The 20,792-nt window shown below is 44.0% G+C and overlaps 1 long non-coding RNA gene across 1 annotated transcript in view; it reads left to right on the top strand.

The window, feature by feature from the left end:
- Wt1os (Wilms tumor 1 homolog, opposite strand) overlaps positions 1 to 20,792 on the top strand; it is a 49,973-nt gene that overhangs the window by 5,222 nt on the left and 23,959 nt on the right. Inside the window, exon 2 of the long non-coding RNA NR_015462.1 lies at positions 20,528 to 20,699. This is a non-coding gene — a long non-coding RNA (Wilms tumor 1 homolog, opposite strand). The remainder of the gene's footprint in view (positions 1 to 20,527; positions 20,700 to 20,792) is intronic.

The raw sequence follows: 20,792 nt of genomic DNA, 5'->3' as shown, positions 1-20,792 counted from the left end.
ACAGTCTGCATTTTGGTCTTCAGCAGAGTTGTTTTATTATCATTATTATTGTTAGTAGTAGTAGTATTTGTTGGGGGGGGTATAGAAAAGTCTACAAGATATCTTTGGTGGAGTGGGGTTCAGAGGGGGAAAAGAAGCAATGGTTTCCTAAGACTAGTCAGCTTCAAAAAACCCCAGTTAGAAAAGTCCCTGGTGCTTCCTGCAGATAACAGATTAGCTTTAGTGAAGAGCCACCTGGGTCTCTGTCTATGTCCAGCTATTCAGCTGGGGCATGTGTATTCACCAGAGATGGATGAGGAGGAGAGGTGGGGTGGGGGGAGGCAGGAAGAGAGATTGACAGAAATCCTAGAGGAAGTTACCAAGACAGAAATCAGACAAACTGAGCCATCATCGAGAGAGGCTTCATGCCAAGCTTGATGATCTGACTTCTGTGCCTGCAATGAGACCAGGGAACCAACTCTGGGGAAGTTGTCTAACTTCCACATACTGACCCTGTGACACGCACCCCACAACACACGCACATACGATCAAATCACCTTTTACAAAACAAACAGTTCAAGGTGCCAGCTCATTAACATGACTATAAATCTTGGCAAATTAGAGCATCTGTAGCTTTAAGAAACCAGTGTCCTCACGATTTTCTTTAAATCAAGACACTCCTCTCCGTCCTCAAAGATGCGTGCATGCTCATCTGTCCAGTACTGCCCATTCAAGCACCTCATAGTGACTGTACGGTGGCACAGCTCACCTGCCCTGCCAGTAAAGACATTGAACTGGGAATTCAATAGTGACAGGAGATAGCCCTCCTGTACCCTTGGGGACCATCCATTCCAGGTAGCGCCCAGGCAGCTCTCCGAGAAACAAATCAAATACGTCCACATAGTCAATCTAAGTACTATAAAGCTAAACAAAACAAACAAACCAAAAAACCGGGGTGCTACAGGACTGACAGCTGATGGAAGGAGCTTAGGAAGGGAACAATGGAGAGCCCTCGTATCTTGTCACCTTCTGCTCTGTTTGAATGCCTTTGAGAGTGTTCTACCCTAGGCACACATAGAGCTGGCTTGAAGGGTTTGGAAAACAAGGTCTAGAAATGTCTCTCTGCAGCCTTCATAGCCTTATAGCGTTAGTTACAGTTACTGAGGCAAAGCTAGGTAAGTGAACACTGCCACCAGCTCAATGACTCGGAAAGTCACCTAAGCTTGGAGAAAACTTAGTTGTCCGGTCTTCAAGGTAAAAAATGAGACCACTACCTATTGCTGTTATCAAAAGCCACCACCACCCCTCTGAAAGAGTGGCTGCCGCTCTTCCTATAGATGTGTTATAATTTGCCCTGCTTTGCTTGTTACTAACTAGCAGGTTCTAAGCTTAGAACTGTGGGTTAGAGCAGAGAAAAGGGCAGGAAGTAAAAACTTTGTTAAAAGACTTTAACCTTAAACAAAACTCTTGGCATTTCAAAAGAAACTGAAATCCTTTGTCCTAAAGCAGGAAATAAAGGGATTTTATTTTTAAACCAAGTGGAGATTTTTCAAGACTAGAAGTTCACACAGGATTGTGAGTAGGGGTTGCACTGACTATACAGCTAAACATCAGGTGTGAATGGTGTGCCCACAATAACAAAGAATTCAGAGGCAGGTATGAAACCATGGAGCTCCAGGCCTGCCTCTGGCCTCGAGAAAATAAGGAAATCCTCTCATCTTCCAGGGCTGTTATCTGTAAATGAGAATGACAATAAAAACCAAAGTGCTAGCTCTACAGTGCAGAGGACCAGCATCTGCTGCATGTGGACACAAGGAAAAGAAGATGCTTAGGGGGAAAGTGTGTGTGTGTGTGTGTGTGTGTGTGTGTGTGTGTGTGTGTGTGTGCGTGCGTGTGTGTGTGTGTGTTTGCGTGAGTGTGCATGTGCCTGTAATTATGAGTGTGTATGTGTGCACTTGTGCATATATGTGTGAGTGTAAGTGCATGTACGTGTGCATGTCTGTGTGTGTGTGTGTGTGTGTCTGTCTGTCTGTCTGTCTGTCTGTGCAGGTGTGTTCACCTGCATGTGCGTGGACACAGAGGTCAACACCGGTGTCTTCTTTGATCAATTTCCACTTTATTTTTTTGAAACAGGGTCTCTCCTGAATGGAACATTCAGTGATTTAGCTAGAATGGCAAACTGGCTATTTTACACGGGTGACGGTGATCAAAACACAAGTCCTTCCTTATGCTTTCACAGTAAGGGCTCTACCCATTGAGCCATCTTCCCAGACTCTGCTGTTGCATTTCTTGAGCAGGGCACCTTCCTCGTGGGACAAGTGAATGAGAGCATACGCATAAACTTTTAGAACACTACCTAGGACAGATTGGGTGTCACTGTCCCGGGGATGTTCTTCTCTAGCCATCTTCTTTCTGAAGCCTAGAGTCCACCCCCCACACCCCCATACCCCCACACCCACACCCCTGCCACGGACCTTTTCTGAAGCCTAGAGTCCCCCACCCTACCACACCCCCGCCCCATGAACTTTTACTTTGCAAACACCTGCTAGCAGATAGAGTTGCTATTTCAGGTGAGGCTGCTAAGGCTTGAGTCCTCCTATGCTCTCATTTCTTGATTTCGGGTGACTGTCTTCTCAGAACCGTCATTTTCCTAACTGAACTGGAGTGGATTGATACAGCCATGAAAAGAAGGCAGTCTGACTCAGTTATACTTCTACATTTTACACAATGCCAGGCAAAGGAAAAAGGATCAACAGATGTTAATTGAATGATGGAACAAATGAGTGAATGAAAAAAAATCAGTCAATAATCCTAAAATCCCAGTACATTAAATATATATAAAATAAAGTGCTTGTGTGGTATATATAGTACCTGGCATATAATAGGACTTTAATAACCAACAGTTACTAGACTTTTAGTTTGGCTAATCTAGTAGTAACCTTGACTAAAACAATAAGTTGACCAGCCACAGCTTGAATTGCAGCATTCACAGAACGGTGTGTTTTGTGCACACAAGCACACACTCTAAGCACACACAGAAATGCACTTCCGTGTGCTTTCAGTCCGTGTTGAAATCTCATTGTCTCATGTGTAAAGCGCGTGCGGTCATGTCACCGCACTGAGTGTCTGACTTTTGACTTTGTACCCTTTCTTGATGCCCCCATTACTGCTGCTATTTTCAGCATCTGAAGAATACCCAACGTCTCTCAAGGACTCTGGCAATCCCATGTTTTCCCAAAGAAGCAGGAAAGTGTTTTCAACAAACGCAGAGAAAAAGCAGTTTGACCCTCTTCCTGGAACTACCACGTAGCATTTATTAATAGTCCTGTAAACAAGCTTAAGCACAGTATCAGCTTGCTGTTCAAGAATTACAAACGTTTATGAGAAGTCACCCAGGAAAAACAAGACAGACTCCCTGGAAATCTAACACTGCTCCATAGTGCGTTTACCCAGCGCCCTATAAATCCCAGTGCAGTGATCAGTCTTCCAGATCTGAGACAGCCCCCATTACTATAGAAGTCACACCCAACGCACGCTATGGTTTCCTCTACTGATACAGAGGTTAATTAGAAAATTTTCCAAGAAATAATAAATATTACACTCCAATCAACACGTGTGATGCAAGATAAATAAGAATCATATAACTTAGCCATGGTTCTCTATGTCGGGGACATATTTGTCTTTAGTTACCTCCCACCCAGGAATGGAATAATCATTATCTGTGATGTTTACTCTGTACCTGGAGGATCGGTCATTTGGGGCAGGACTGTGTCAATTTGAGCTGCTAATCCCAGTTAATTATAAATGGCTCATCCTGTATTTCTAAAGTACCCTGGTTGGAGTGGTAAGTAATAAGAATATGCTGTTTATTTAAGATTTTTGTTTTATGCTCAAGTGCTAGGCAGAATGGGTAGATCTTTATGAGTTCAAGTCCAGCTTGGGTCACATAATATATGTATATTCCAGATCAAGCAAGGGATATATATATATAGTGAGACTCTGTCTCAAAGGGGGGGGGAAATCATTTTTTTTAACTTTATGAGAAAGGAAGTCTTAGGTCTTAAGCAAGCCATTAGTAAGGGTAAAAGACCAGAGTTAAGTATAGCTAGTAAGATGAAAAGATTGTCTCCTATTAAGATATTAAAAATCAAAGGATGAAAATAAATATAAAATGGGGCAGAAGGGTGTGGGTCTGAGCCTCCTGACAGCAAAACCAAAAGGAGTTGGTTTTGTTTTGCTTTGTTTTGCTTTGATGCTTTTGATTTTGTTTGTTTGTTTGTTTGTTTTGTTTTGTTTTGTTTTGTTTGCAAGAGATAAACTTTTCTGTCACTTCAAGTGGAAACATTTATCACACTGGACTTGCTTTGCAGTGGTGTAAACGAGAGTGTTTTAAAGATGCTGGACAGTCTCAGCTTGGCAGGCTCTTCCTGCAACCCAGTCTGAATCAACCAATCTCAGTTAGTTCAGTTTTAGAAATGTCCTGTATGCAATCTTAAAATGCATCCTTTATTCTGAATCATCAAATAGCTGAACATGAACCCTCACGTGGCCAAACGTCTTATCCCTGTCTCTGAGGGAAGAACTGAGGAGCCGTCACAGGCAAGGTTTCTTAACTGGCCGCTCGCTCCCCAGGGGACACCTTACATGCCCAGTCCAGTGATTCTCAACCTTCCCAATTCTGTCACATTTTAATACAGTTCCCATGTTGTGGTGACCAGCAACCATAAAAATATTTTTATTGCTAATTCTTAACTGTAACTTTGCTACTGTTATGAATCATAATGTAAATATTTTGGGAATAGAGGCTTGTCAAAGAGGCTACCCACAGGTTGAGAACCACTGACTAGAGACTTCTGTTGACAGTAGATGCTGCTACTATCCAGTAGGCAGAGGCCATGGATGCTATCACATACTCCAATGCAAAGCACAAGGCATTTTGCCTTGTCCAGCCTAACATAAAGCAACGCTGGGTTTGAAAGTCTGCCTTAGAGTACCATTATAAAAGACATAGCAACTTCATTCCTCCTGGAGGACAGAGACAGTGTAAAATCAGAAAGGAAGAAGGAGCCTCAGGCCATGTCTCTCCACTGCAGCTCCTTCCCAGTGGAGCCCTGAAATGCCTTTCCTTAGGCTAAAGAAAGGTTCGTGAAAGAATTAAAGTATGACAAGAGGCAAGGCCTGTAGTTGGATGCAGTCCTGAGAGGGAACTGTGGAGACACTAGTTTAACTAGGAAAAGAAACTCTGTGTGGAAGAATAAGACAGTCAGAGGACTTGTAAACTCAGGGCAGATGCTCCAAGATCCCTAAATACTGCTAGTGTGTTTTGAAACCTCACAAAAAGCATAAACTTTTATTTTTTTATTTTTTGGGGGGATCTCATTTTCTTTTTTTTAATATTTTTTATTACATATTTTCCTCAATTACATTTCCAATGCTATCCAAAAAGTCCCCCATACCCTCCCTCCCACTTCCCTACCCACCCACTCCCATTTTTTGGCCCTGGCGTTCCCCTGTACTGGGGCATATAAAGTTTGCGTGTCCAATGGGCCTCTCTTTCCAGTGATGGCCGACTAGGTCATCTTTTGATACATATGCAGCTAGAGTCAAGAGCTCCGGGGTACTGGTTAGTTCATAATGTTGTTCCACCTATAGGGTTGCAGATCCCTTTAGCTCCTTGGGTACTTTCTCTAGCTCCTCCATTGGGGGCCCTGTGATCCATCCAATAGCTGACTGTGAGCATCTACTTCTGTGTTTGCTAGGCCCCAACATAAACTTTTATGTTTGCAAAGATCATCTCTGGAATACTGGCTTGTGGTGTATACGTGGATACATAGTTTTGCTTCCTCTCCCCCATGTCCTTTCTCACTACTTAAAAAAATGGGGATTTAGGGCTGGAGAGATGGCTCAGTGGTTAAGAGCACCGACTGCTCTTCCGAAGGCCCTGAGTTCAAATCCCAGTAACCACATGGTGGCTCACAACCATCTGTAATGATAACTGAATCTCTTCTGGGGTGTCTGAAGACAGCTATGGTGTACTTACATATAATAAATAAATAAATCTTTTTTTTAAAAAAATGGGGATTTACTGTGACTCCATTTCATATCACATTAATGTTAAAAGCATGTGCCCACTTTAAAATACAACCTCTGGAGGCACAGACAACCCTGAATTCCTGCTGTAACTCAGTGACGCCGTGGGAATCTCTGTTTAGAAATATTCCAACCCGGCTCTCTGTCAGGTTGCAGAATGTCCTTCTCTGGAGTCACTCAGGAGACACTCTGAGGAAAGACTACAAAGCTGAGTCCCTCGGTATTAGACACCTCACGCCTCAAGGTTCAGCCAGGAGTAGGACAAAGCCTTTGTCACCGTGTTGTCATGTTTACTTACGGCGCAGGAAAATCCTGCCGTTCCCCAGCTCAGCTTCCCGGGCAGTTCACTTGCCTAGAGACCTCTATTTTATGTGTTTCTTTGATGATCTACAAATAAATTAGCAAGATCCACTGAGGTCTGCCAGCCTATGTGCATTACTAGAGAAATCCGAGATGTTGAAAAATGATCGTAATTTATCAAATTCCAATTCTTCCTTCTTGAGAAGCAAATAAATACCATCAGCTAGTTTGTACACCTGACATGTTTACTGCAGCCTTCCCGCCGGCACTTCCCACTGACCTGTGTTCTTACACTGTTTTCACAAATCACCATCTTGAAAGAAGCTGAAGGCAACTCAGTCCAGGGAAGGAGGAGGTTATCATTTGGGAAGGGTAAACCCAGTCTAATGGAATCCTCCGGTGGGTGTGATAAACCCACAGGATTGGAATCCAGGATTCTGTATGGGACCTTGGAGTCATTATGAATAATTGGGTCCTCTTCCAAATAAACACATTGTGTCGTTATTATTATCGGACAAGCGGGGAGGGGCATCTGCTCAGTCAAGCTCGCCCTGTTTCCTTAAAGATAATGTTCTTTCCTGAATGCAGTCCCGCGTCCATCACAGATAGATCTGGAAGGGAAATGGTACACCTACCCTGCTCAGCTCTGGCTCAGAAGTTAGATTTCCAAAGAGCGAGCACCTGCTCACAGCAGGAGGGTTCCATGCTTTTCTGAATTACATCCACTGAGCTTTTGTGAAAGATGAAGCCTGGAGGAAGCCGGGCTTCTTTGTATTAAAGGAAACCCCACCGAGTCTAACTGTTTCTGTGGGTAGGAGGGGGTCTCAGTATTGCTAAGCTCCCATTCACCTTTTCCCAACTCAACCTGGCTCCTCCTTGAGTACCACCCAGTTGGATCAGATATGGAAACCCACGTTTTCGCTAACTTGAGTCTTGTTTGCAGTGTTACAAAATTCAAAAGACTTTTGAGAGCTCCCAGTCTCACCCTTCTTTCTCAGCAAGGAGGTTCTATGGGTTGTCCAAGCCAGGCCTGTGTGAAGGGAGAACCCTCTTTGTGTTGTAGAGAGCATTCACTTTCCCTTGCCCAGTAACTTTTACAAGCCCAAGACCCAAACTGAGAGCGGATAATAGTGGCTTTTAGATACGAGTTATGCTATAGGATTTGGTCATAATTGTGGCACATTCTCCTCCTGCAAGAAGAAGAGGACCATTGAGATGGCTCAGAGTAGGCAAAGGCACATGGTGCACAAACATGATAACCCGTGTTTCACGGTAGAAGAGAGAATTAACTCTGCAAAGTTGTCCTCTGACCTCCAAAAATGCATTTAACAACAACAACAACAATAATAATAATAAATTGATGTTAAAAAAAGAAGCATTACAGAAAATCGTCACTTACAGCAGAGCCAGGAATTCTCTTTGGCTCCTCTCTGCATTGTCCAGCTAGACTAACAGCCCCTCAAATTTCACAGAGAGGGTCTCCGGTGAGTGTGTGAATACTTAGCTAATCACAATATTGTCAGAACTAGAAAAACATCATGGCACTTCACTGGGATACCTAGCATGTTACTGGTATCCTTTCTAGAAGTGTCCACTGATGCCTGAAGCAGAAGGTGTTCTGGTGTGGAACAGAACGGGAATGAGCGGCTGAGCAAACCGGGAAGGCCAAGCTCTTAAAGCTTTGCTGAGTAGCATGGTCAGCAAAGGAAGATAACCAGAAAACCCCAAGGAAACAGCTCATCTTCCCCACCCTGCATCTTTGTTGCCTGTTTGATGCTGATGAAATTCCAACAGCCTTTGGAGGGAGTATTACACAATGTGCAAACATCACAGACATTTACCAAAGATCACATCCCAGGACTTAAAACAAAATACAAGAAAAAAAGCAATTTCTCCCAACTGGGTTCCCAAAGGACCAAAAAGCATTTTAAACGTGTCCAGTAAGACATTAAAGATAATCATCCTGGACAGAAGTCAGCCCCTTGGCTGTTTTAATGTACTTTTGTCGACAAACAAGGGCAGTTTTCAAAACCACTGCCTTGGCTGACTTTGGAAGGTCCCTAGAATAAAAGTACTTGGTGACCTCAGAATTACTGGGCAAGAGTGACCAAAGCTGTGGATGAAGCTGGAAAAGAAAAAAAAAAATCTGATGATGTTTGATGTCAAAACTAAAATATTACCATGATCAAGACATGTTTCTAAGCTGGAGTTTATAAACAGAAACAACCCTACTGGGAAATTCAGCAATCCTCTTTAAAAGAGTGTTCGGATTTTTCCAAGTACGTATAAACTCCTATGTGTCTCAGATGGCTCTCTGTGGGGGCGGCTGCTTCGGAGAAGCAGAGCACGGTTTTCTTCTTCCTCTGTCCTCCTTCCGGCTCCCCTTGTCTTCTCATAGTAATCCTAGCTCTTACTGGCCACCGCTTACTGCATGCTTGAGGCTCTCATCCATTCTCTTCGCTTCTCGCAAACTGCCATTTTAAGAAGAGGTCATTGTACCCTTGTCCTTGGCAAGGACTGGGATGGCCACTCTCGTACAGTGTAGGCAGAGCAGCGGTTGTCACGTCGGATAGAATATTCAGAAGTCGGAATTCCAAAAGGAAAGGAGGTGGGATGACTGGGGGATGACTAAGAGATGCGCACCAGCATCAGCTTCTGGCGTCATTTACCCTACTGTGAGCCAGCAGGTCTCAGACAGACCAGCAACCCTGAGAGGAATTCCATTGCTCTGTCACAGAATGTTTCTTCCACACAGTTTGCACTGGGCAGGCGCCTCACTTCCTATTTGTACTAAATTCTAGCATCCCCCATGCTGCATCCTTCAAGTGATTTTTTTTGTTGTTGTTATTGTGTTGCTAATTACAATGAAGAATAATGCCAACTCACTGTGTGGAAATCACAAAAAGAATGTTCCTTTAGGAATCCCATGGTGGTGTTTTGTTTTTTGTTTTGTTTCCAACTCTATATCCTTCTCTTTCCAAAGGAGAATAGGTCAGGTACTTGGGAGTCACCCAGCCTCTAAAATGTATGTCTTAGTTCTGTCCCTTTTGAGATCTGTGGGCAGAACACAAAGCCAGCTGCCAGAGCCCGCCGGCACTGCCTACCAGGGTTCAACCTAGGAAGCATGAACACCATTCTCACCCAAAGGCAGATTGCAGAGACATCAGTAACGCTTCCCCCTCGTCGAAGCTCCCTTCTGAATCTCTAGGAAGCATAAAAAATGCTTCAGAGCTTCATTCTGGTCACTTGGCCCCTTTGCAGAGCAGGCAGACGACAGCGCAGAGATAATCATAGGAAATAACAATAACTACTTTTTATAGAGCACTTGCTAAGTGACAGCCGCTGCACAACATACTTTCTAAGATTATACCGTGTGGTCCTCCTAGGAATGCCAAGTAAAAAGTCATAAAAACAAGGCTGGGGAAATGGCTCCATGATTAAAGCACTTGCCGTGCAATCATGAAAACTAGAGTTTGTATTTCCAGAGTCCCTGGAAATGCTGGATGGGAGCTGGCATCCACTTGTAATTCCAGCACTTGGAATGTGGAGCTGGGAGGCACTTACAGCAAGCTGGAAAGCCAGGTTAGCTATCTTGGTGACTTGTTCAACTGAGAGACTCTGCCTCAATGAGCAGGCTGGAGAGCAACTGGTGAAGAGTGCTGATGTCAGCCTCTGGCCTCTCCATGCACATGAACACGCATGTACACCCCCCCACACACACACACATGCATGCACCTACACACATGCCAGCACACATGCACATGAGAAAAAAAAAAGTCATAAAAACAAACCCAGTTTTTGAACTAAAGATGTGACTCTGTGGTAGAGTACATGACAATCAGTCAGTCATTCGGTCGCACAACTAAATCTCCCTTTTTAACACAGGACACACAGAGCTTGTCATCAGTGCAAACTGGGATTTGTAGCTGGGATGTGGCAGAGCCCAGGATCATGTGAGTCTAAAGTAATTCTAGGGCGCTGGAGAGATGGCACAGTGATTAAGCACACTGACTGCTCTCCCAGAGGTCATGAGTTCAATTCCCAGCAACCACATGGTGGCTCACAACCATCTGTAATGGAATCTGATGCCCTCTTCTGGTGTGTCTGAAGACAGTGACAGTGTACATAAAATAAATTTAAAAAAAAACAAAGAAAGAAAGAAAGAAAGAAAGAAAGAAAGAAAGAAAGAAAGAAAGAAGGAAAGAAAGAAAGAAAGTAATTCTAACCACTGTGCCATGCTAGCAGTAAGTGAACTCATCCATTGGTCCTCTGGTCATTCATGTGGGTTAGGGGCCTGCAGGAGACAGAAATAAAGTCAAGCAGAGCCACTGAGAGATATTAAATGCACAAACTAATTCTTAAAATGTAGATAAGATTCGGTAAAGCTAACAGGGGTGCCACATTTCCAGGCTCTGGCCAGCAGGGAGCCTGTACCCATCTGAGAGAAGAGACAAGAGGAGAGAGAAATTTCCAGACCCAGACAGAGCAAGTGAAGTCACTAGAGAGAGTGGGAAGGTCCATCTGTAAGGAAGGCTGACCTCCTGAAGGGACACAGTAGGCAGATGTTTCTTCCTCCCTCTCAATAATGGTACTGAGCACATTCAGCCAGTATTTACCATTGGCCAGACTCTGGGTCCCATAAATACAGTCCATGCAGATTAGTTCTCAGGGCCAGAAAAGCATCCAGAAAGCGGATATGGATTTAGATCTTGTATGTCTCAAATGACTTTAGCCTTCTCGTCACTGGTGTCTGACTGGCTTGATTATTACAGAGCAGCAATTGTTGTTACTTGGGCTTTGAAGATGTTGTTCTTTGTGCTTCTGCATCTATTGTTGGCTTTCAGAAATCTAAAGCCATCCTTTGCATCAAGCCCACAAGTGGAACTAGTATTTTCTCTCAGGAATTTGATAAGACCCTCTCTTTAGGAATCCTCCAAATGGCCAAACTGAATCCCCATGATTATTTTCAAAGATATTTGCATATTTAATGAATGATCTCAACCAAATTTTAAATGACAATTTATAGAATCAGAAAAAGAATCACTAATTTTAAAAGTAAGCCGCTTTCTCTTATGCAGTATTTGACTCAATCTAACATAAGAATCAGGGTTTTCACTGTTGTTGTTCTGTGTTTTGTTTAATTTCAGTTTATTTATAACAAGATTTTATTATACAGCCCAGGCTGGTATCACAGTCAAAACTCTTCTGCCTCCACCTCTCAAGTATAGGGATCATAAACCTGTCCCATCACACCTGACATAAGTATGACATTTTAAATTCCATTTTAAAATTCGATTTTTGAGCAAATGATGTTAAAGACAAATATAAAACAATTCACAACTGAAGGCTCATTCAAAGGTTTTTGGTTTTTTTTTTTTTTTGTTTTTTGTTTTGTTTGTTTTGTTTTTCAAGACAGGATTTTTCTGTGTAGCCCTGGCTTTCCTGGAACTCACTTTGTAGAGCAGGCTGGCCTCGAACTCAGAAATTCGCCTGCCTCTGCCTCCCAAGTGCTGGGATTAAAGGCGTGCGCCACCACCGCCCAGCTCAAAGTTTATTTCTTCTCAGGAGTTAAAATGCCCCGGGTTATTCTGTGTCCCTAAAAATAAGGTCCTAGGTTAACTCTGAACAGTGAGTGTGTTTTCATAACAGTGGGAAATCACAATCTCTTAAAAACAAACGAACACACACACACACACACACACACACACAAACAGGCCTATCAGATACTTCTCTTAGCAGAATGGTGTGCTTTCTTCCAGATGATCTTATTGTTGTCCATAAAGATAGCAGATCTGGGAGGAAAGGTTGCCCTCTTCTGGGACTCGCCATCCAGTGCACTGTGGCCCTGGCACAGAGTAACTGGTGACAGAGACTCTTTTGTGAGCTGTAACCTTGTAACGGAGCCAGAGTTGGTTGGCAGGCTATGATTTCCACGGTCCGCTAAACAGCAAGAGATGAGCCTGGCTCTGGGCCACAGATGCAGGCAGCAAGCCCTGCTCCCGTCTACTTGCTGCTGCCTTGACTTCTGATACTTAAACAATGGAAATGAAACCACCACAGTGCGGAGAGAACAATGGTGTTTTGACAAATGGAACAAAGACAGACTCTGACAGACTATTCAGGTCAGAAAAAAAATTAAGGCAAAGACTTAGGACCTTCTGCCTCCTGCCAAGAAGCCTGTGTGTGTGGGGGGGGGGGAGGCTGGCCCAGGCAAAATGGTCGAACTGGGGTCCTGGCAAGATGGTCCACCTGCTTCCTGGTGGTCTTTTGGATTCAACAGTTTTGTTAAATATTGTTTCTCTTATTAATTTTTTAACATTTATTTTATTTTTATGTTCATTGGTGATTTGCCTGTATGTGTATGAGGGTTTTAGGTCCCCTGCAATCGGAGTATCAGACAGGTGTGAGCTGTCATGTGGGTGCCAGGAATTGAACCCAGGTCCTCTGGAAGAGCAGCCAGTGCTCTTAACCACTGAGCCATCTTTCCAGCCTTAAACATTTATTTTATTGTGTCTGTGTCTAAAACTGGGTACATACTTGTTGTTGTGGGTCTGTGAGGCCAGAGGACAACTTGACCAGAGTCACTACTGTCCATAAAGGACATAAAGGTCGCACGGCTTGAACTCTTACTGCTGGGCACACTTTCCTCTGAGAACCCTTGCCAGCCCTTATTTTAGGACTTTAAACACAATCATAGTAAAATATGAATACTTGGGCCCATACAACCACAACACCTCAGAGATTTAAGAAGAAAGAGATTGTGAGACTTATGGGAAAAATGTTCTTTGTCTTTTTGGAGATGTCCTAAAATGGTTCCAATAGAGTTATGGCCAGGAAGCTGGTACAGACTAAGAAACCTCTTGCTACCCTGTCTCTTGTGAGACTATGCCGGGGCCTAGCAAACACAGAAGTGGATGCTCACAGTCACCTAATGGATGGATCACAGGGCTCCCAATGGAGGAGCTAGAGAAAGTACCCAAGGAGCTAAAGGGATCTGCAACCCTATAGGTGGAACAACATTATGAACTAACCAGTACCCCGGAGCTCTTGACTCTAGCTGCATATGTATAAAAAGATGGCCTAGTTGGCCATCACTGGAAAGAGAGGCCCATTGGACACGCAAAATTTATATGCCCCAGTACAGGGGAACCAAAAAGGCCAAAAAGGCCAAAAAGGCCAAAAAGGGGGAGTGGGTGGGTAGGGGAGTGGGGGTGGGTGGGTATGGGGGACTTTTGGTATAGCATTGGAAATGTAAATGAGCTAAATACCTAATAAAAAATTAAAAAAAAAAAAAAGAAACCTCTTGCTACCCTTTTGAGACTAGTAGTCCTCTTAAAGATGGAAATTGGGAAGCATTCATTTGTGACCTTGAAATGTCATATATATGTGTATATATACATATATATACATACATATACATATATGTATATATGTATAAATATATATATTAATGTGTCAGTAAAGTGAGCTGGGAAAAAGGTTTAAGTGTGAGCTATTAGAGTGCGTGCCGTTCCCACCCTGGCTCCCACAAGAATGTGTAAATCGTACCACATGGAATGTAAGTGGCTGGGGCCGGGTTCCATAAATCTGCCTCGCAATGAGCCTCACAGGCCTTGTGTGAGAACAGAGCCCAGGAAGGGAAATTCTGTGGATGTCTAGTGATTAACTGGGCCAGAAACTGACCACCGACAATTTCTTTACAATGTTCTTAGTAATACTATTTTCTGACAAAGGGGCACTTTCTCATGGAGCCTATTCCTCAAGTGGGTAATAGGCTCACCCTCCTGCTCTCTGGAAGGCCTGTGAATCTTGACCTAAATCCTGAGCAAAGTGGAAACGTCACCCACCTCTAAAACGGGACCTGACTTTACTCAGGACTGAGTCTTGCAAGTTTGGCCCCCGTGAGAAGACAGGGGTCACCAAGGAAGCGTGAGTGGGTTGCTAAGCGGGAACTCACTCCTCCCCCACACCATCTGGTATGGAAAAGTGGATTATTCATACTTCTGTTTCATACTGTGATGGTCAAGAAAAGACTGACCAGTACACCCAAATCCCTTCAGCAGCCAGAGTGCCTTCACACAAACCTCACTTCTACCATTGATTCCCATACTGACCATTAAGATTGGAACTAAAATGAGGAACTGGAGAGATGGCTCAGCGGTTAAGAGCAATGACTGCTCTTATAGAGGTCCTGAGTTCAATTCCCAGCAACCACATGGTGGCTCACAACCATCTGTAATGGGATCTGATGCCCTCTTCTGGTGTCTCCTGGAAGACAACTACAGTATATTCATAAATAAATAAGTCTTTAAAAAAAACTAAAATGAGCCAGGTGAAGCACGCCTTTAATCCCAGCACTTGGGAGGCAGAAGCAGTCAACTCTCTGAGTTTGGGGCCAGCCTGTTCTACAGAGTGAGTTCCAGGACAGCTAGGAGAAACTCTGTCTTGAAAAACCAAAAAGAAAAAAAAACAAAAAAACAAAAAACTCCTCCAATGATAGTTATACCAGTGTCTCTTCATATTACCAAGATGGATACCCTGTTATCTAGTGTATTTTGTGACTTCTATTTATTCATTCAGCAAAGTTTTGCATATGTGGACTGGGGTGACAACTTAGAGGGTAAAGGTTTAATCTCTAGAATCCTTGTGGTTTTTTAAAAGACAGGCATGATAGCCAGAACAGGGGAGGAAGAGACAGGCTGAGCCTAGGGCTCTCTGGCCAGGCAGCCAAGCCTCTCTGACAAATCCCAGAGCAATGAGAGAGATCCTGTCTCAGAGATGGGTGGTACCTGAAGACCAAGACTAGAGGTTATCCCCTGGTCTCCACATACATGTGCACATGCACACATCCTGACACCCCTGCACACACATACACAGATCTACATACACACAGTGTGCAGATGTGAAAGACACAAAAGTAAAATAGAAATCTCTGAGGCCCCCAGGGCTAGAGCTATCTCCAGACTGGTCCCACAAAGGCTAAAGGACGCAGCCGTTCCGTATGGTAGGCACTATGGTAGCCTCCCCCAAGATGTGTCCATCTCTAATATCTAGCTGGCACTTGAGAATATGTTTCTTGGAACAGCGAAAGAGACTCTGCAGAGATAACACATTGACACATTGAGAAAGGAGGCCATCACGGGTTACCCGGGTGAACACAACGTGGTCATAAGAATCCTTATGACATCGGGGGAGGGTCAGAGGCTGAGATACAAGGACATAAACATAATGGGAGATGCAGTCGCTTCAAGGGGCCACAAGCCAAGACATGAGTACTGCCCTGGAGCTGGGACAGCCAGCAGCAGAGACCAGGAAAGAAGCATAGGGTGGCCAATGTCTTTTTTGTTTTGTTTTGTTTTGTTTTGTATTTTGTTTTCTCAAGACAGAGTTTCTCTGTATAGCCCTGGCTGTCCTGGAACTCACTTTGTAGAGCAAACTGGCCTCGAACTCAGAAATCCGCCTGCCTCTGCCTCCTGAGTGCTGGGATTAAAGGCATGTGCCACCACACCCAGCCTGGGTGGCCAATGTCTTAAATCTAACCTGAGACCTAATTAGGACTTCTGATCACCATATCCATTAAAAGTTATACTGTTTTAAACCACTAACTTTACGGTTCTTTGTTGTGCCAGCACTACAAAACAAGGACAGTCCCCACGCCATCCAGGACCAGGAACACACCTTTAATTCCTCATGGTTCACACTGGGAAGATACCCATTCCCAATCAACCTAGAAGCCAACTCATTTGCCATCCTCCAGGGTCTACTCTGCAGGTTACACCAGAATGTATTCCTCCTGGCATTACCATATAGACTAGTTGGTTACTTTAGCTTTTCTTTCCCAATCATCTAAGTGTCTCCTAAAGTGGGTCACTGAAATTGCTGTGTACCCTTGGTCAAATCAGAGAGATCTCTCAGCTTGATGTTTCTATCTTTAATTTGAGAGTGGTGATGCAGTGTGTCTCCGGCGGCTGCACAGAACTGTGGGGAATTGATGAATTGGACAGGAAGCATTAGCAATGACATGTGGCATGATGTGGTTGGTCAATGGTATTGTGGCTGTTCTCCTGCACTGGTGTTCACATGACACCTCAGTATGGGAACACACACACACACACACACACACACACTCGAGCATCAGTTGATAGGATCTAGTCAGTAGAAGAGGAATGAGAATGATGCAATTACTTAACTGCAATGATGTGGACAGACTTCAGAGAAGCTTGAGAGGTGAAATGGAGGTCTGTCGGTGAATTGAATGCAGGGGATGGCGGGTGCCTATGTGCATAGGATGACAGAGTAAAGAGCCTAACAGTGCTGGTGTTAACCCAGTATGGGAGTAAGGCTCCGCCTCTCTTCCTTCAGTCTTTTCCTACTGTGAGGTCTTGTCTTCCTTTCAGATTAAGGACATCAGAAAAAGGAAGGAAGGCAAAGGGAAGGGAAGAGAAGGGAAGGGAAGGGAAGGGAAGGGAAGGGAAGGGAAGGGAAGGCAAGGCAAGGGAAGGCAAGGGAAGGCAAGGGAAAGCAAGGGGGAAGGGAAGGCAAGGGAAGGCAAGGGGGAAGGGAAGGCAAGGCAAGGCAAGGCAAGGCAAGGCAAGGGAAGGCAAGGCAAGGCAAGGCAAGGGAAGGCAAGGCAAGGCAAGGGAAGGCAAGGCAAGGCAAGGGAAGGCAAGACAAGACAAGACAAGACAAGACAAGACAAGACAAGACAAGACAAGACAAGACAAGACAAGGCAAGGGAAGGCAAGGCAAGGGAAGGCAAGGGAAGGCAAGGCATGGGAGGGAGGGAAGGTGAGGGAGGGGAGGGAGGGGAGCCAGGACTAAAAGGAAGTCCTGGGGAGGGTTAGAGGCAGGAATTTCTGGCAGGCATGGAGAAACAAGAGACTCTACCTGCATTTCAGTCTGTTGGTGTCAGAATCTCAAAAACTTTGTAATAGGACAGAAAGAGGAACTGTGAGATGAGAGAAAAAAGTAAAGAGGCCATGAGATGGTCCAGTGGGTTACTTTGCCACAAAGCCTAACAAACTAAGTTTGATCCACAGCCCCTACTGGATGAAAAGAGAAAACTAACTCCTGTGTTTTGTCCCCTGACCTCCACACATACTGTGGCACACCCCAACAATAAATAAAAAGTTCTATTTTTAAAAAAAGTAAATAGAACTAAAATGTCTGCGTTATCAATCTACCTATCTATCTATCTATCTATCTATCTATCTATCTATCTATCTATCTATTTATGAGACAAGGTCTCACTATGTAGCTCTGGCTGATCTGGTATGCAATATATAAACCAAGCTAACTTTGAACTCACAGAGATCAGCCTGCCTCTTCTTCCCAAGTGCTGAGGTTGAAGATGAGCATTACTGTGTCCAGCTGGGTTGATTTTAAAACAGATAGACAAACAGACAAACAAACAAACAAACCCACATCTGTGGAGCAAGAAAGATTTTTAAAATATTCCTTGTGAAAATAAGGTGGAGCTGAAGGAAGTAAGTGGGGCCATTCATTCTAGGCCCATTGAGAGGGTATAGGAAATCACCAGGGACTGATGGAGAAGAGGAGAACATTCTAGAAATAGAGGCAGTAAAACTGTTGTCAGCTCTAGACTTGCCCCCAATAGACTCAAGTATAGAAATCTCTGATAATCTCCCTGTTCAGTTCACAACTCAAGGAGTTGGTGAGATGTGAAAGCATTTGTGGCTATGTACTTGGTATGCTAAGCACATGCAGTTATTTCCAGAGATAGCCCACCTTGCTGGCATGCCCCATGCCTTTAACCTCTCAATAGCCCACTAGCTTAAATTACTGGAATCAGGGGATGTCCCCTACCCAGAAAACCCTCTGCTTCTGTCTTCCCAAAGTGGCGTCTATTCAAGGCAAACTGTTTAGCTTGCTAGGCACTTCTGTCAGGATCTGTGACTTGGCCTTGCTCAGCAGAAGGGAGACAGGAAGGCATACTTTGAAACTGTAGCGAGCCTTTGAGTTGATTTGGTTCTATTCTGGATACAAATATCAAGAAAAAGCCTCTGTCCCCATCTTGCTTACTGTGAAGGTGTGGGATGCTCTGCTCAAACATTTGCTGATTTGCCAGGCTGGCTGATACTGATACGGTACCACTGGCAGAGGAGACCTGGGAACAGGAGGGAGAGCCACTTTCCTGGGGGTGCTGGGTAGATAAGGACAGCCCCTGATGTAGCCAATAGAGAGGGGGTAATGCAAGGGAACTGCTCAGATCCCAGCCTTGCCACCCATACAATGTGTTCCCTCTTCCCCGCATTTGGCTTTGATGCTTCAGGCCCCTAAAATAAAAGGACTGGAACAGATGATCTCAAAGGCCTCTTCCCCCAACATTCTTTGATTCAGGCATTTGGAGCATCTACAGATGCTGGAGAATGCTGCAAGGCATGAGTGCATGATAAGAAATGACAAGACTGCTGGGGAAGGGTGGAGTTCATTTTCATTTTTTTCTTTTTGGCTCCAAAATGGCCTTTCTTAGCCTGTGTTATATGGAAATAGTATCATAAATATTCAAATGTGATTGCTTGGAACTGTAAAACATCAAGAGACAGGATTTCTCTGTGTAGCTTTAGCTGTCTTAGAACTCACTTTGTAGACCAGGCCGGCTTCGAACTCAGAGATCTGCCTGTCTCTGCCTCCCAAATGTTTGTGCCACCACCACCTAGCCAGAACTGATTTCCAACTGCATTTTAATGATTTGTTATGAAGCATTTCCAAAGAGAATCAAGCATCCAAACAGAGAGGTGTCTAAGTATAATGTACACAGTAAATACTAACGACAGTACAAATGATGATAAACAAGTCTTATTAATTTTATGGCTCATTAGTAATTTCATTGCATATTGAAATGATCATTTTCATATGTTAGTATAAATAAAATATGTAATTAAAATTAATGTCACCTATTTCTTCTTCCTGTTTTAAATGCCACATGTGGGCTGGCTTTGTGTTGTCACTGGACCACACTGCTCTTAGGAGTAGGGTGGGAAAGGGGCTGGTCAGGCTTAGAGTTATTTACTTTATATATTTTTGTATTGTTTGATTTTTGTCCTAGTACACATTGCTTACTTTCATCATTTATAAAGACCAATAAAGGATCTATGAGTCACTCAAGCAAGTTAGTTCCTATGACGGTGTATGTATATATTGTATGTATATGTATGGCTATCCATGTATGTGCCTGTGTGTAAGGATAAACACATACAGAAGTCAGAGGTAGACCGGCTTCGATTGCTTTCCACCTCAGTCTTTGAGGCAGTATCTCTCTCTGAGGCTGGAGCTCACCGATTGGTTAGGCTGGCTGCCCAAGAAGCATTAGGGATCCTCCTGTGTCCAGCTGTACAGTGTTGGGATTACAGGCTTGCCTTTTTACATATGAGGACCAAAGATCTGAACACCGGTTCTCATGCTTGTGCAGCTGAGCCATCTCCCAAGCCCCTTAAAATATCTTTGGAGATCTCAAGCAAACTGTGAGAATCTTCCCCCTGATTCATTTCTGTGAGACCGTTGGCAGAGTCTGAAATAAATGTGTTTTCCCATTGGTGACAATGAAACTTCCCGGGTATCTCTCTGATTTACCAGCAGTTTCTAATCGCCTGACCCCCTCGCTTTTTTTTATTACTGCTATCATTAACAAGGTACCCCTACTTGACAGCCATCCCAGCTGGGTTGGTAAGGAAATGTTTTCAGGGAGTAGGAGTTAAGCCCAGGAGACCTGGAGAAAGGGAGAGAAAAGATAAATAACCCTTAAAGAAATTTCTCTTCTTTTTCTTTTTTCCAATTCCCTCCTTATACCATATCAAGATTCCCCAAAGCATTGGGGTCTGTAGCTCTAGGCTGAACTTCTTACCTTGCTAATTGACATAGCCAGGATTTGAGCCTTCCCCCCACAGACATGTCTGTGTTACACATAAACATGCACTGGTTGTAACAGTATCACTTTCAAAGGAGCACTAATCTGCTGAAGTCATCCAGTCAGAAAACATTTGCTTGTCCGCGTCTTGTGTCTGATCTGCGTGTGTATAAAGAAGAAAATTGGGAGGGAAGAAAGAAGGAAAGACTAAGAAAGAGCAATTGTACTTCTTTCCTGTGGTGGGAGCGGGGCTGTCTCACATATCCCAGGCTTGTCTCCTTTTGCTATTAGGACTGGAATGACCTTGAACTTCCGATCCTCCTGCCTCCACTTCCTGAGCAGCAGGATTACAAAACAGGAGCTACCCTGCCTGGTTTCGGCAGGGCTGGAGATGGGATGCAGGGATTTGTACAAGCTGGAGATGGGAATGCTGCCCACTGACTCGCCTTCCCAACCTGCAACAGTGAGTTTACACAACTGGGCTTTGCCAATATAAAACTAATTTTCTGACTCTTCTTTGTTGCATCATCAGTTTTTACATTGTGTACCCTGTGCT

Source organism: Mus musculus, chromosome 2 (assembly GCF_000001635.26).
Source record: "Mus musculus strain C57BL/6J chromosome 2, GRCm38.p6 C57BL/6J".
Taxonomy (NCBI): domain Eukaryota; kingdom Metazoa; phylum Chordata; class Mammalia; order Rodentia; family Muridae; genus Mus; species Mus musculus.
This window is presented reverse-complemented; position numbering and strand designations above follow the sequence as displayed.